We start from the raw sequence: 17803 nt of genomic DNA, 5'->3' as shown, positions 1-17803 counted from the left end.
TTGTTACAATATAGGGGGAGATTGTTGGGATTAATAATTGATCAAGGAAGATTGTAATCTTCTCAACCTCCTTAAAATTTAGCTAAGTATGGAATTCGAGCAAACTTGGCACTTGGAGCAAACCTAGAACTTATTCAAGAAAGGTATCTTACATCGAGTAAGGTTATCTTCTGGAATTCTTCTAAGTGTAGTTCGAGCAAACTACACTTCATCAAGAAAGGTTGTTCTTTAGTGGAGCAAGGTTTGTTTCAGAGCAAACTCTTGATTTAACCAAGCTTAAACCAAGTAATTTGGGGGGTCGAGCAAGTTTCAATAAAGTGATCTCAAGCACACTTGTAGGAAGTTAATAAAATAATACTATGGACATCAATGAGCAAGATTCAACCTCGAGCAAGATGCAGTGTCACCGGCACACATAGTTTGCTAGAATAAGTTATGTACAAAAGGTTGAAGAGATCAAGAAGAACAAATTTGCTCGTGGGATATTATTGACCAAAGTTTGATATTATCATGAAGATTGAAGTCTGCTTGAAGAATATTTTCTAAGGAAAATATCTTACGTAAAGCTTGCTCGGAGAAATGTTTCAGCACACTTATGGTTTACAAGGTCTTCTCGACAAGGACAAAGCTTACTCGAAGTCCTTCTACACTTTTATTATTTTTGAATATGTTTGAATATGTTATGTAACAATCTTTAGGGTTTCTAGAAGGTGTCATGTGTGTCTATTTAAAGAAAGGTTAGGTCACATTATGAGTGACACAATAGGTGATTTGACGGCTTATTACGCTTTCTTAGCAAACCGAATATCCTTGTACAGAAAGTACCTTCACCTTACATTCCAACTAGAAAACCCTAGAGATTTTCTTTTTATTCTGAATTAATATCAATGGAAATATTTTGAGTGACTTGTGTGTTTTGTCATCTTTGTGTTCTTTAAGCAACATCTTAAATATCATTGATTTTTCCTTTGATATTCATTGTGTTTTCACATAAGCATTTTCGTAACCGTCTTGTCAACATTTAGTTCTTTGTTACGAGGTTGATAGTGAATAACCAATCCTGATAGTTTCTCACCACATCAAGGTAGTTGGATTATGATAATACATCATATGCCTTATTGAATATCAGCATCACTATCCCCCCTCAAGATGAGAACCCAAAAAGTTTATGATCTATTAGGTATATTAATAGTATTCAAGGGAAACTTTTCAAAGCTAGTTTGGCCTACTGACACATCCCAAGTCTATTGCGTTATCTTTATTTAATCTCATATATAATAGTAGTTTTAAAGGATCAATCTCAAAATTTTCTATTATTTTCCGTTATTTGCAAAACATTTCGTTAAATATTTTAGACATTTTTCAATTTTTTAATTCTCGGATATTTTTGTTTTGTTTTGTTTTGTTTTTTTTAGATAAAAACGTCTATTTCCCATCCCCACACTTAAACGTCACATTTTCCTCAATGAGACAGGAAAAAAGACAAAAAATAAAGCAAACATTCAAACATAAGTCAAGTGGAACAAACTCCCCTAGTAAATATGACGATATTGCCTCGCGAGTCATGTTTCATGCGCTCCAATTCGAGTGTGAACAAAAGAATTTATCAATAGTATCGTCTCTCACGTACGAAAACAGCCATCCTTAAGTAAGCAGTAACGAAATTTCCACACTTGAATCCAACCCCAAATCATCAATAACATCCCAGAGCAACTTGAAAGGAAACCAAGAAACCACCAACACAAGAAAGTAAGAAAGCCGAAAAATAAAAATAAAAGTAAAAACAACAACATACTGCTGGGTTGCCTCCCGGTAAGCGCTAAGTTTATAGAAGAGTATCCTGCCGGACTCGGTCCTGAAATCTCAATCATGAGGCTTTTCTTTTATCCAACCCCGGTCTAACACTTTTAGTTCCACTCGTCCAACATTTTTAATCAAATAACAGCTAGTGAATCTAACAAGGAAAATAGTTATTCTTGCATTTCGGTGTTGTCATATTATTCTTAATGTACTATTTTTGAACCCTCCAAATGTGTTGATTCAAGCATTTCCATGCCCTTTTCTATGGCCTTGTTGATTTCAATGGTGGTCCACTATCTAGTTCCTCCACATAGTTGCTAACCGTCATATGATGTGGCTTCTCAACTACCACCGTATTCGGATCCTCCTTTGTTGCCAAATCCTCTTCATTTTTGTTTGGTGCACACTTCATCTCCATTGATGGGCTTCCGATGATTAATGTTTCTATGTATATATGATCGCCAACAGGGTCAAATTCGTCATGTTCTTCGAAAACTGGTAAACCCACCAATGCATCCTCCTAAGATGGTGCATGTTCCTCCTCTTCGCCATCTTCCATCTGATCAAGTGACTCCTCTATAGCATATTCAATTAAGGATCCAGTGTAATCTGGTAGCTCCAACTGCATCTCTTCTATCACACCCTCATTATCATCACTCTAGAATTCATCATCCTTTGGTTCTGTTTCATAGCTCCAAAACATGGGAAATTGATCGGTAGGTTTAACTTTTTCTTGAACCGGATGTGAGACTAGCTCGCCCATTATCGTCATTGGTTCAAACGTGATGTCCTTAAACACATCCTCCTCCTCTTCATAAACGGCTTGCTTCTCCTTGTAAGAAGAATTCTCAATTTGATATCTAGCACTTAACTCGTCTATCCTAGCTTCTAGTGTCTCTAATTTACAAAGTCCTTCTATTTCTTCCAACTCATCAATCCGAGCTTACAATTCCTCAAATATGTAGACTCTATCACGTTCTTCCTCTTCAAATGTTTGTCGCTTGCACATAGCCTCAAACTCACAACATCATTGTTCTCTCAATTGCTTCCATCTTTCATCTTCTTCCAACATCTAAACTATCATATAGTTTTGTTCTTGAAGAATTTTAATAATGGACGACTATCTTTATACCTTTTGTTCTTCTTTCTCACGGACATCGAAAATTTGTTGCATCAATATCTCTATAATTCTTTTGCATTTGGTTAGAGTAAGTTATATGTATTCAGGTTCGTAAGGTTGTAAAACGATTAGAGGCTCACACGGTTGTGAATAGGGGTGATAATATTTTAAACCATTTTGGGTTACCTCAGTGGATAAGGAAAATTATAGGTATAATGATACCCCCTATATTTTTCGTACCGAATATTTTTAAAATGAATTGATCTATTAAACATATTAACTAAACTCTCTTAAACACTAAAAAATATTAAAAAAATATAACAAATCAAAAACTACGTAATCCTAAAGACCACTAGACGCGATAAATCTAAGACAGGGACTCACCAGACACACAACAACACAATACACATAAAGACCAATTAACCAATTAAGTTCAATCAAAGCTAGTTTCGCTATCGCCTAAGTATCCCCGCCAATGATGCCAAAGTTAATGTGCAAAATGCGGTCTTTAAAAACCTAACCTAACCTAAACACACTAGTTTTAAATTTATAAACCTAGACATTACTAATACTATACAACTAGACAAGTAAGCGTACCTATCTACTGTAGTAAAGCCTATTGAAGTCGGATATCGAACCCACAGGACACTAGCAACACCTAAACTAGACTGTGACTCAACTAAAGTACACTAGATTAAATGATTTTTGATTTTTTAATTATTTACTAACACAAAAATTTGACACGAACAAATCAAGATGAAACTTATATTTGCGAAAATATCTACCTTGTTAAGGAATCCTACTAGTCAACTCGTAAACTCTCATAATTGGATTTATGATTGGTAACCGGATTCTAAAAGATGAAACTTAAAGAATAACTTAAGTATGCTAGATCACCTCCCAGTCTCACCAAAAATACCTAAGAACCCTAAATATCATGTGAAGCTCAATGGTTTAATGGTTAGGATTGCCTCCCGGTCTCACTTACCTAACTATGCTAACTTACCCAATGATTTAATCACCTTCCACCCTAAGGCGTAAAGGGACATTCTTATTGAATTCGGTTATAATTCAGATATGTAAGAATCTAAAGAAGTCTAGGGTAACTCAGTCCCATGCTATCACTACCCAGACACGCAAAAAACCAAAACAGGAAACACTTAATCACCTCCCGGTCTCTCAAGTGATAGAACATAATGTGTCTCTAAACTTACAACTACCGTTCCAGTGGAATACGTTAACTATAAACATAAACTAGTTACAAACACGCAATAATTAACTTAATACACATCCACACATGAAGTACATTCACAAAGATGCATATGGAGCAAAAATTGATCATAAACTAATACCAAATACGCATAAGCATCATTACCAAAGAAAAATAAAAACTTTACCAAAGCATGAACCAGTCAATAAAAAATCCCAAACCAAAAATAAAACAAGTCTACAAAGTATTTATCCAAACCCAGGTAGTATAATAATTTGACCAATCATAATATTTTTAACAATATAGGGTGCTTGCCTACTAATTTTCTTCTCTGAAGCGTTGAATAGCCTTGACACACCTAGACTTATTCTTTCCTGAACTTTGACTTGCGTGACATAGCCCTATGCCCCCTGAATTCAACAGTGGCAGGGCCCCTCCTTGACTTCTTTACAATAATTGATGTCTTTTTTTTTTGTTTCCCTAGCTGCCATGCTCTCGTGACCTACGTCCATGATCCAATTTCATTTGTCATACTTCAATTTTGTGTAATTGGAAGTGTTATGGGGCCAACATAATCATCATCTAATTCATCCGACTTCGTTTCATATAATAAGAGTATTTTCTTTTATATTTTGTTGATAGTCCGCTTTCAAAACAAAAGCAAAGTAAAATAACCATTTCCTCATTTAACTCATAAATTTTATATATGTTAGACCCATTATATATGAAAACCAATAACATATAACTAGTGCGTGAATTAATATCATGTAGAACATACCAATCAACTACAATTATATAAAATATGCATATCAGTAGTTTTTATTGTTGAGTTATTACTAGTTTTTGCTTATTGTCTATTGAACCAACTTACAATATACATATGAAGCAGTTTGCTCAATTATTTAATATAAACAATAAATAGTGTAGAAAATATTTGTAATATTAATATATTATATAGCCCATATCACTGCTAAATAGGGAACTGATAAGCTAAGGGTTATCTTGTGTAGGCAAGAAAGAAAATCCAATTACGTACCCTAAACCCTAAGCTTTATCATTAATAAAAGTCCCTAGGAGGCGAATGAAAACTCAAAGTGCTGCTCTGGTCACTTCACAATTGTTGAAGGGGTTAATACTAGACACCTATCTTTGCAAGCCAAAAGAAGGAGACTGACAGATGATGAGGACTTGTAAGCAGTTAAGGATATTCGTTGAGATTCCAAGATGGGTTTAATGTTTGGCATCCAATATTTTCCCCTATCATCTCCTTTTATAACATCTTTACTTTGTCAACTGAAGTTTAAAGACAGTCAAGGTCAAAGATCATCAAACTGAGTAAACTGAAAAACTACTCCTTCAAACCTTGGAATATGAATCTAGTGTATCAAAAAGGATACACCTGCAAGACGTACCCATGTTGGAAGAAGAAGACTTGAAGATGTTATAGGCCTTCCATTTAATATGGAAGAGGGTGACACTCTAGGTGCTGAATATCTAAAGTTCATTAAAGATTCAACAAGAAGAAGACTAATAATATTAGACAGTGGAGTAAAATAGAAAATTGATTCGGCATCTAATTGAGTTCAAGGGGAGAATGTTGGACCTAAAAATAACTTATGTCCAAAAACCAAACAAATGATGGTTCAAACATATGTTGTTCTACATTATGATTTTGTCAAACTTCAGCTCCCGAAACATCAAACATAGTCTAACTCTTGATATAAAGAAATGAAGACAAACAGCTTCTTATCAAACTATTGAATATCCAAAATATTAAAGACAAACAACTAATGGATCAAACATCAGTTGTTTCAACAAGATCAATAGTTTTCATATGATTATTTAATAGAAAGTTATTTAAATTAGTTCATAAGTAGTTTATACCAGAATTGGTTAAATGTTGCTTTTTAAAAATGTCGCTTTTTAAATTTATCTCGACTGTTGTTTATGTCAAGATCAATTTATCAACACAAACTCGTAACCCACAAATATATTGACAAGCAGGATTACGAAATAACTATGTGAAAATACCCTTGATTAAAACTGGCGTAAACAATAATAATTAGGGTGTTTCTTAGTTACACAAAGCTGGCAAACACGCAATTAACCCAAAAGATTACTATTCATAATAATAAGTGAAATACAAAAGGAAATATCTTTTAGGGTTTCAGTTAGATGTTAGGTGCGGTTGCTTTTCCATACACAATATTCTAACAACATCCATGTCCCTCGTCTCATAGACATACTCTGAATAACGTGATGGATTAAGAATAGGTAGATAAGTGAACATTCGCGTTTGGAATTGCCTTTGTTTATGTTCCCTAGATAGCCCATGATCTCTTGAAAGACCCTCAACCACTGTTGTTGTGAATACCAAGGCTCTTGTCGGATAAGTTGTTTTGTTATTTCTATTTCTCTTCCAAGCACAAATACTTCCAACTTCTTCCGTTCACATCATCACCATACTATGCGGATCCCCCAGAAATTGGTGTGCTGATTTATGTAGGTAAAGGTTTTTCTATCAGAGCAAACCGCAAATTCAAGCGATTCAACCAGTTGATCATAAGATCCAAAGGTTAATTCTCCTCTTTTATTTGGAGAAAAGAACACATATTATGCTTGGGCTCAAATTTATACGCCATTGCTGCACACACAAACTAACACACATTCAGATTAAAAGTTAGTCAATTGAGCGTATTTTGAACATGCATGTAGAAATAATTTAAGAAGAAAGCATAAAAAGATCGTCTTTATGAACCGGTTCTTTGACAATTTAAACCTACACATAAAACGGAGTTGTTAGTAAAACTATTAATATAGTCCTAAACCAAGTTAATGAGTGTCAAAAATCTTTTAACTAAAGCTTACCAAGTCTGAATTAGAATAGAGGATAATATTTAGAGCGATTAAGCAAGAAATGGTTCAATAGCTAGGGCACGAGCAAACTGGGTGTAATAGTGGAAAAAGGGAAACGTGAATGAAAATTTTTGAAGCCCCCTTTTTATACCCTTTGTGTATAAAAGTGAGTTTTAAATGTTTTTTTTCTTTTAGTACATGAATAAAATGTAAGTGTTTTCGAGTAAACTACGTGACCGCGATTACATTTTTATGTTATATATGTTGAACTAAATGTTTTCAATGATACTTGACGAGTATGAAAGTTGTCGAGTAAACTTGGTATAATTCGAGTAAACTTTGTCCTTCGCGTATACTTGATAGTATATCTACGATCATAGTTAACTCTTTAATCCCCTTTTGAATGAGTGTCTTCACTTCTATTCTTTTATTGATATCCTCCACAAATGTCGAAAGGCTTGTGCTCACTTCTCATCTGTTCAAAATGTTTCTTCATGTTGGGTGTTATTGGAGGTAACTTTTTCAATTACTTTAATGGATTCTTCCTTTTAGTCTTCTTGATCTAATCAGCAAACTTGCATCTGCTGCAGCTAGAGTTTTTACTCAGAATTCTTGAATCTTCTTCACTTGACTCTATTGACACATATTCTTTCTTTTGACTTTGAGTCTCATCATCATTATTTATATTACTTGAGTCATCAACCTTTATAAAAAATTCTTTCTCATCTTTCACCATAACTCTTTCATAATTCTCCATGAATTCGTTTTTATCACTGAAAACAATTCTGACTTGACTCAGTTTGCTTCCCTGATTTCGTTGTAAACTTTCAAGGAGTAATTATTGTTGAAGGGTGGTGGTACAACTTTATACTTATTTTCTGGCTTTATCTTCTCCAACTTTCCACATATATTACCAGTGGCAACCAAGTTCTTAAAAAAATTAACTTCAACTTGAAGTTGAGTATTTTTTTAGTTTTTCATCCATGAATATTTTCTTCAAACCCTCTGTTTACGTTGTGTATCTTGACTGAGTTTCATAGCTATCCAAGTAGTCTTCCTCTTGACTCTTAATATGGTTCTTATACGTTCTTTCACTCATCTGATACACATTTATTATAGTTTCTTTCTTGAAGCACTCACTTTGCCACTTACCAACCCCTTTTCTCAATAAATCCTTCATTTCATGTAATTCTGGGATGTTGATGATTCAGCTTGCTCCTTGATTTTAGCCAGAAATGCCACATTAGTCTTTTCAATTTCATTTACATGGTTGCTAAATTAAAAAAGACCATCTTGTGGTTCTTGAGCTATAACATCATTTTCTTGGTTCCTTGGTTGATTAGCATTGGCTCTATTCTAGTTTACATGGGTTTGAGGATGATTCTGCTGATTCCTTTGGTTTGGTTATTGCTATTGGGAAATAATTTGTTGATTGTTTTGCTAGTGGAAGTTGTTGTTCTGATACTATCTCTATTGTTGACCATGACCTTGATTCTGATTTTGGAATTTATTTCTCTATGCATAGTTGTTATTGGTGTTGGAGTTGATGTTAAAATTATCATTCTGTAATTGTCTTGGTTGATTGCATTCTCTTGCAAAATGATCAGGTTGCTGACAATTATAGCATATTGCCTTTGATTTATAAAATCCAACCCTCTCATTTGGGCCAGAAAATGTTGATCTCCCAGTTCTGTTGTACGATATCTTGGTTCTTACCGCCAACATAGTAGCTTGCCACTTGAAAACAATGTCTTCTAGGTCATCATCATAAATTTTTTCCAAGTATTCTTGAACAACACTAGTGTGGATCAAGTGCTTAACCACAAAAGCATTGTTTGACTCAGTAAACATGGAGAACAAAGCTTGGTATTCATTTCCTTGAGTTGAGCTGCTAGGAACATATGGAGCATGTCCACTAGCCATAGAAGAGGAATCTCCATCATCAATCATTTGAACACCCATTGCGTATCACGATGGGATTAAAAGATATGTTGTACTCGCGATGGACCACAGAAAACCCCATCGCGTATCGCAGACGGGAAAGTTATGGTTTTATGTTATTTCTCTTATGCATGACCTATTATCCTAGAACTTTTTCCAGACGATCTCCAGAGCAAAATGAGGGAGATTCCATCATTCCGATTCATACAGAGATCACATACATGTTCCATATCATCGTATTTTAAGATTCCATTATGTCGAGGCTCAGCTAATCTCTCCGATTCTTTAACGGGATGTAAAGTTTGTATTTTATTCAGTTTTTAATGTAATCCAGAACATACAATTTGTAATTATCATTGATTGATCTATGAGTATTGATATTTGGTATTGTTGTGCATTCAATCGGTTTAGATTTACGTTGATCAAAACGTTTAGTTTGTCGGTTGCTAGATTGAATACAACAAAGCACACAATTGCCTTTAGTTGAGTCACACTGGCAGGGATCATTTGATAACCAGTGTCGTGTTTTAGCGATTGTTGGTGCCTACGATTTAACTTGCTAATCAGTCTTTAGTCAGTCTATGATAATTAATCGGTTTGGTTGCATGAGAAACTGTTAAATTATATTCTTGAACCACTTGGATGATTCATATTTGTTAATTGCTTGAATTTGTGAATCTGATTAATTATTATTAAAACCAACTTAATTGCTTGTGTGATCAGCACTAAAACATATTACTTCATAATATTGAAACTTGTTTGCACGATTACATTGACCACATACTCCTTGTGTTCAACACCCTACTTGCCCTAGCTTGCTTAGGTGATTATGAATTGATATTAATTGTTTTTTTACTAGATAGCGACAGTCTAACATCAAAATGGCGCCGTTGCCTGGTAGTAAGTGTGCTTAGTGTTTTTCGTGTTATTTGATTTTAGTGTTTATTTTAGTTTTAAGTTTAGTTTTTAATTTTTAGTTTTTAGTTTAAATTTTATTTTTTTCCATTTTACGCGGGGTGTGTTGTTTGTGCAGGTAACAGGTTTATAAACACCCGACACTCGGGCATACTATCACCGCTTGTTTTCGAGCCCGAAATTTAAAGATTAACTCGGCAGAACCGAGTTCAGAACATAACTTCAGAGATGGAGGGTCAACACCAGAAACAAAACCGAAACCATAACCAAAACTAGAATTAGAATGAAAACATGAACCAAGACCTGAACCAACTCCTAGAAATAACGTTTTTAACCCAGATTTCCAACCCAAAAATAACCCACATTCACCATTAAATTCCAATCAGCAAAACAACCCGAATGGCTCAGCTCGCTTTTGTAGAACCCTAAACCGAAATCGAAACCGAAATTTTGATCAAGCTGAACCAACAGCCCCACATAACATCCCTAGACGTAGAGTTTAGATTGATCTTGATGACGATCGTCCTAGTACACATACAGAAGATGAAGACGAGGGGGAAGAGAATGATGCGGGCCAAGGTTTTGAATATTATAAAGGGTGGGGTAAATGGGTGAGTTATAAGGAATGATGTATTTAAGCCAGAAAATGAGGGTGGTGAAAATTGGGATGAAGTGGTGGAAGAACCAGTGAATCAGGGACAGGGTGATGCTATTAACTGAAATGGGGAAGAAATGGTATGGGGCGAAACAGAGTTAATCGGGCAGAAAGAGTCTAAAGAATTCAGGGTATTCAGGTGAAAAGATGAGGTTTCGTGAATACCGGGGGGGGGGGGGGGCGAAGGAGAATCTTTATAGCCCCAGTTCATGGTGTTAACAGTCGGTTCATATCGGCTATTTCAGACGGAGCAAGCATCCCTGATTGTTCCACAGGTGCGAGTGTCGGGATAGCTAACTTTTAAGTCCCGACCATCTTACATTAATATCGTACTACATGTTCACGGCATGGCTTCCGAGGACCCGTACTCACATTTGTCAAATTTTTTGGCTATTTGAGGGTCGATTGGTGATAGGACATTTGACCAAGATGAGGTTCGGTTGCGGTTATTCCAATTTTCCCCTAAAAGATAAAGCAAAAAACTGGTTTATATTGCTACCGACGTACAATATTGGTAATTAGGCCGAGATGCAGCAGGTAATCTTGAATGAGTACTATTCGCAGTCGAAGACAAACGAGGCCCGAATGGAAATTCGCCACTTTTCACCGTTATCGGGCGAGCTGTTTCACGAGACATTCACCAGATTCAAAGAAATGATCAGAAAATGCCTCGTGGGATTGGTGAAGTGTTTTGTGGATGGGTTGACAAATGAGGATAGAAAACACTTGAAAGCCTCGTGTAACGGTCAACTGTTGAACCAACCCGAGGAAGATGATTGGGATTTTCTGGAATTTTTGTGTGAAGACTCTAAAGCAGAAGCAACAGTATAATAATGAAGACACAATACTTCTTCCAGATCAGTGAAGTCAGTCACGAGTGAATCCGAAAGAATTGCTAAATAGGAACGTGAACTGGTCGGGTACGGAAAGGGTGAAAATAAGTAGGTTGGTAAAGTTGGAGTGAAATTCCTGGTATGTGAGGATTGTGGTGAGCTCGTGCACAAGTCAGAAAATTGTCCCGAGTTTTATGATGACGAGGAGGATGAGCCCGAGGAAGTTAACCATGCCTACGGGGATTTTATAGGGCAAGGGTTTAATTTAAACACATATCACCCGGGCCTGAGGAATCACCCGAACTTTCGATACGGGAACGCGTCTACACAGTTAAACCCAAACTTTCAGGGATCTAACCAAAACAGATCGCAGGGAAATTACCGCCAAGGTGGTCAGAAGTGTTCGTATAATCAGAATCAAGGGTATAACAGAGACGGTAACCGGGGTGGAAATTTATCAGATAGTCAGGACCAGCAGAGGGGGTCCTCGGGAAATGCAGACGAGTCGGTGCACTCAAAGTTGGATGCATTGATAAAGATTATGACAAATCATTAAGCTGAAACGAAGAAACATTTCGAGTTACGGGATAAGTCAGCAGAGGCAATGCCAAAACAAATTGGTTAGCTCGCAGTAGATATGGAAAAAATGCAGAAGAATGCGGGTCAACTCCAGAGAGACACTACGGTCAACCCGAACCACTAAAGGTTGAGTTCGAAAAAGCATGTTAACCAGGTAAGTATTTTAAGAAATCAGAAAAAAGTATGAAAATAAAGTTGGGGTTCCACTACCATTGGTTGAGGGGATGGTGGAAGAAATTGATGAAAAACTCGTCAGTGATGACGAACCGGAACCGGTTAAATTAAATGAATCTACTAAAAGTGAAACTAATATTAATAAACCGGTCCCGAGAGATTACACCAACGGAGGACAAGGAAAAGGTGAAAACTGTCCACTATCCTGATGCTTTGTTGGCGCCATCTAACGCGAAGATGGAATCAAAAAGGGGCCCGCAAAAGGAAGAAATGTGGGAAACGTTTAAATAAGTTAAAATTAATATACCCCTTTTAGATGCCTTAAAACAGATTCCCACCTATGCAAAGTACTTGAAAGAGTTGTGCACACAGAAAAGGAGTCATAAGATTCCCAAATACATCGATTTTACTGATAATGTGAGTGAAATTATTTCGGGTGCGTGCTCTTCCGCCCAAGCTACAAAATCCGGGAACTTCCATTATACCCATTCAAGTGGGCGCTCTAGACCTTGGAGCTAGCATCAATATTCTCCCAGGAAGTCTATACGATCAGTATGACTTTGGTCCGCTTCGGGCAGCCGCCACCACGGTTGTCTTAGCTGACCAGACATCGAAACTTCCTCGGGGGATACTAACTGACGTTATCGTCAAGGTGGAAGATTTTTACTTTCCAGTTGACTTTTTGGTCATCGATTATGTTTTGGGTTAAAGGACCAAACAGCCTACAGTTATCCTCGGTTGGCCATTTTTGGCCACCACAAATGCCAACATTAATTGTAGAAATGGTACGGTTGATATGGCATTTAGAATCCGTAAGTTGAGGATTAATATTTTCAAACATGGAAATAATTCTCTGGTCGATGACGAGTACTTCATGGCTGATGTCATTGACGAGTGCATCCCGCTATACGACTCTGTCGTCAGCATGGACGGGACAACGGAGACGTGTTTTTTGTTTGACAGGTTGCATGTGAAAACCGACAAGTTTTTGGAAGAGGAGGAGAGAAAGCTGGAGATTGCAGCTGTGCAAGGAGACCGTCCACCATGGTCAGTTTAGGTGGAACCACTTCCCGAGAAAATTGACACCGGGCTGAAACCGTCACTGCAGGAGGCACCAAAAGTTGATCTGATTTTAGGTATGGGTACTTACGGGTACAGGTACGGGTACAAGTATGGGTATTACGTGTACTGGTACCCGTTAGATTATGTAGGGGCTTTTATTAGGTTTCCAGCATTCACAACTTAACTTTCAAGCGGGATTTTCAAAACATAATTTATATTAGTTTAATATCTTCATTCTCAATCTATATGTGTGTATTCATATATTTATATTTCATTTATGTGTAATTGTGTATATCATTAAATAACATGTATTAATTTTCTCTCTTATTTTTCTATAGAAAGTAAGGAAGCAATAAACAAAGAAAAAGAAAAGATAATGGATTTTATATTATAGTTGATTTGTTTTATTTTTAGTTTTGGTATTATGTTTTGGTTGCAGTATTATGGTTCTAGAACCTAGGTATTACGGTTTTTGTATTATAGATAATTTATTGTTGGTATCGCACTGTTACCTAATTTAGAGGAGAATTCTTTTTAAAAAAATGAACAAAGGGGTACCAAAGCAAGTACCGTATCCAAAGTACATGTACCCGTACCCATATCCGTACCATATAAATTTGGTACGGATATGGGTACCAAGATTTACTGATTTAAGATACATGTACTTTCGGGTACAGATACGGGTAAGGGTACGGGTACGGTCCCGATCTCATCCCTAATCCATGGTTTGCTCATATTGTTAATTTTAAAGTTTCAGGTGATATACCGGAGGATTGGACAAGGAGAAACAAGAAGCATTTGATGTCACAAGCCAAACAGTACATTTGGGATGTCCCGGAACTGCTCAAGATTGGTGCAGATCAGATGATCAGACGATGCATACCCGAGGAGGATGTCATATTAGTGTTCGAACACGCACATTCATCTGCGTGTGGGGGTCACTTTAGTGGTCAGAAAACTGCTAGAAAAGTCCATATGAGTGGCTTCTTTTGGCCATCATTGTTTAAGGGTGCTCACGAGTTCGCGACACACTATTTAAAGTATCAACAACTAGGGAGCATTTCTAAAAGGGATGAGATGACCTTGAACCCGATCCTAGTAGTTGACATATTTGATGTTTGGGGGATCGATTTCGTGGGCCCATTCCCGAATTCACACGGTAATTTATACATCCTAGTCGCCGTTGACTATGTTTCTAAAGGGGTTGAGGCGATAGCCACTAGGACGAATGATCACATAGTCGTTTGAAATTTTGTGCAAAATAATATATTTTCTAGATTTGGAGTCCCCCGAACCATCACAAGTGATGGGGGATCTCATTTCAAAAACTTTAAATTTGGGAAATTTCTTAAACGATATGGTGTTGATCATAGAATTGCGACTCCTTACCATCCACAAACGAGTGGACAAGTTGAGGTTTCCAATAGGCAAATTAAAAAGATTTTATAGAAAACTGTTCGGATGGACCGTAAGGATTGGTCAGCCAAGTTGACTGATGCTCTATGGGCCTGCCGAACCGCTTATAAAATGCAAACTGGAACCACTCCTTATAGATTTGTGTATGGAAAGGATTGTTATTTACCGGTAGAGATTGCACAAAGGCCATATTGGGCTACCAAACAGGTTAACATGAATTAAGATGATGCAGGTAAGGCAAGGAAGTTGGCATTGTATGAAATTGAGGAGTTAAGGGACGAGGCGTATGACTATGCATCCGCTTACAAGTCAAAGATGAAGAAGGTTCATGATGCTAATATCCGGTTGAAGAATTTTGAAGTTGGACAAAAGGTTTGGTTATACAACACGAGGATGAAGCTCTTCCCGGGTGAGTTGAAAAGTTAGTGGACGGGTCCATATTTGGTTGTGAGAGTTGGAAACCATGGTCAATATGAGATTGAAGATTTTGATGACCATGTGAGGCAAGTGGTGAATAGCTAAAGATTGAAGCCATACTTGCAAATGAAAGACATTCATGAGATGGACAAGGAATCGGTTAGTTTCATTGTGACCTCACCGGTTTATGAAGACAGTTGAGAGTTCAAGGAACTATCGAGCTGTAGACATGAAATTCAGCGCTTACGGGAGGCCACCTCGGGTTTGTAAGTGTCCATCCAGTTTCTTTTCATTTTGTTGAGTCTTGTATTGATTGGTGTCTTGCGTTTTGTGCAGCAAACATCAAGTGTGTGGAACATTGTTGATGGACTTGCATTTTTCTTCAAGTTCGGTAAGAATTTGGTCAATTACACGTCTTTCCAGGTACAAAAAGTATGTTTTGAGTTCGGAAACATGTTTAGGAGGATGTCAGGATGCCGAAAAATGGTTGGGTCGGAAAATGTCTGGACCCATTTTCGAGCAAAAATTTATGTGAAAAAGACCCATAGCGATACGCGATGACCTTAGCAACATCTCCTCGCGTATCGCTATGCACTTGTGACATTCCTGACATGTGACGTCATCGCGATACGCAATGACATCCGTTCTTACCCAATCGCGTATCACGATGGCACTAAACCCTAATGAAATTAATTTGGGTCGTGATACGCGACCCAATTGTATTTAACCCATGACGTATCGCGATGGGTCATAAAAGATCCGAAAAAAATAATATAACCTGATGACTATTCTTCTTCTTCTTCCTCACTTCTTCTCCATTCTTCTTCTTCGTCATTACGCCGACCACCATAATAATCACCACTGTTGCCCGTCCACCACCACTCACCAGTCACCACCTTCGTACACCACCATCACCGCTATCACCACACCCACTGACAACAACCACCAACTCCACCATCGTCGTCCGTCTCGTCAGTCCTAGCCATCACCAACATCATCCTTCACAATTCACATAGTCACCACCTCATCACCGTCGTCCAATACCACCACACATCACCATCTCCACCGCCGATACAACCATCACATCCCCAACATAACCACCGACGTTAACCCTACATCAGCCATTGTCACCACTATCATTCTTCACCACCATCACCACTACACAGTCATCATCTTCGGACACCACAACTATCACCCGTTATTATTATTATTATTATATTCACTTCAACCCGACACCGAGGTACGTATCTAATATTCCTTTATTAAGCCGGTTTGAATTTTATCGGTATGTGAGTTCGGGTGGTTTGTTTTAGATAACGGGTGGTTTACTTTTTTGGTTTAGTGTATTGGAGGGTTCACGAGTTCAGGTGGTTTGTTTTAGATAACGGGTGGTTTAGTTTTTTGGTTTAGTTTATTGGCGGGTTCTAGAGTTCGGGTGGTTTAGTTTATTGATTAAGTCAGGATGTCGAGGGTTTGCGGGATTGTCGGGTTATTTGTTTGAGTCGATTATTAGTTTGTTGATATGTGTCGGTTCTGCTAAACGTAAGTGGTGATAAGTCGGGTTTTTAAGTTTAAATTTTAAAATCATTATTTTATTAATATTTTAATGATAGTGATGTTTCGAAATTAAAAAATATTATTTGAACTTTACATGCTAATATTTTATAATATTTTATTTCCTAACCCGACATGTCACCAAATTATTTTTTTTGCCGACATGCGAATTGTTTGTTTGCATATTAATCGAGATAATCAGTCAGTTCAATTATTTTGTTCGTGTCAGTCTGTAATAGTTGTCTGTATGTTAATAGTCGAGTCGAGTCCTTTGTTGAGTTTGTTAATTGAGTCGTGGGGATGCGTTGTTAGTTTGGATTTGAATTGGAAAGTAACTGACCGCCCGTACTCAAGCTCCATTCGGGCGGGACAGTCTGGTTTTTTAAATATGTCCCCGAATTTTTCGTATTTAATTATTTTTATTTTATTATTTTATTATTATTTTAATATTACATTATTATGTGTGGGACGACCGCGACCAAAATGCTATACAGTCGTCGCCACAGGTTATTGTTGACATAGCTTACTTAAATGTTTTGATTGTACAGATATGTTTGATATACCAGTCAGCGGGCGCCCCCGGGCGCAAGAGGCCGAGGACTCGACCTGATGATGCGGGCCGCCGTGGTCCCGTTGCTGCTCCTCGGAGTGATCCTGAGCCGCATCAGTTTATACATCAGAGGCCGCCACGGGTTATTCAGTATGATGGTCCGGAGTTGCCGATTACTCTCGACATCAAGCGAGATGATATCGTTGGTGATGGTCATCATACCCACCACCTGGTGCTCAGGTTCGGCATTCTCACCGAAGAGTACACTAGGTTGACCAAGTTTTGGGGTATGCAGCTTCTGCGTCACCGTTCTTTAGATTGAACGTTGCTACAGAGTTTGGGCGTCACGGCCCTGGTACGTGAGTATTTGACTTATCGGTGGACTCAGTTTCTTACGTGTGACTCGATTCCATATATCGAGCTCACACGTGAGTTTTATTTGACTTTTCGCTACACCTCCAACGATTTTCTTGAGACACATGCGGTGTCATTCTCATTGGGATGGCATCTCAATGAGTTATCGGTGCCCGACTTCGCGTTGGCCACGAGATTTCATACTCCGGAGGAGGTTCAGGCCCCGGAGTTCCTGCAGAGTATTCGTGGCTAACGCTGCAAGCTCAGCATGACCGTGAGCCTTGGCTCACGGAGGCCCAGCTTGGGCAGTTTTGGGGCAGAGATCGCTGACGGGGCCCACTCCAGCACCGTTATGGAGTCGTCCATT

The sequence above is a fragment of the Bidens hawaiensis genome, unplaced genomic scaffold (assembly GCF_021521415.1).
Source record: "Bidens hawaiensis isolate Kalapana, Puna unplaced genomic scaffold, B.hawaiensis_p1.1 tig00025572_1, whole genome shotgun sequence".
NCBI classification, from domain to species: domain Eukaryota; kingdom Viridiplantae; phylum Streptophyta; class Magnoliopsida; order Asterales; family Asteraceae; genus Bidens; species Bidens hawaiensis.
The sequence above is the reverse complement of the archived record's forward strand: the minus strand, read 5'-3'. Positions refer to the sequence as shown.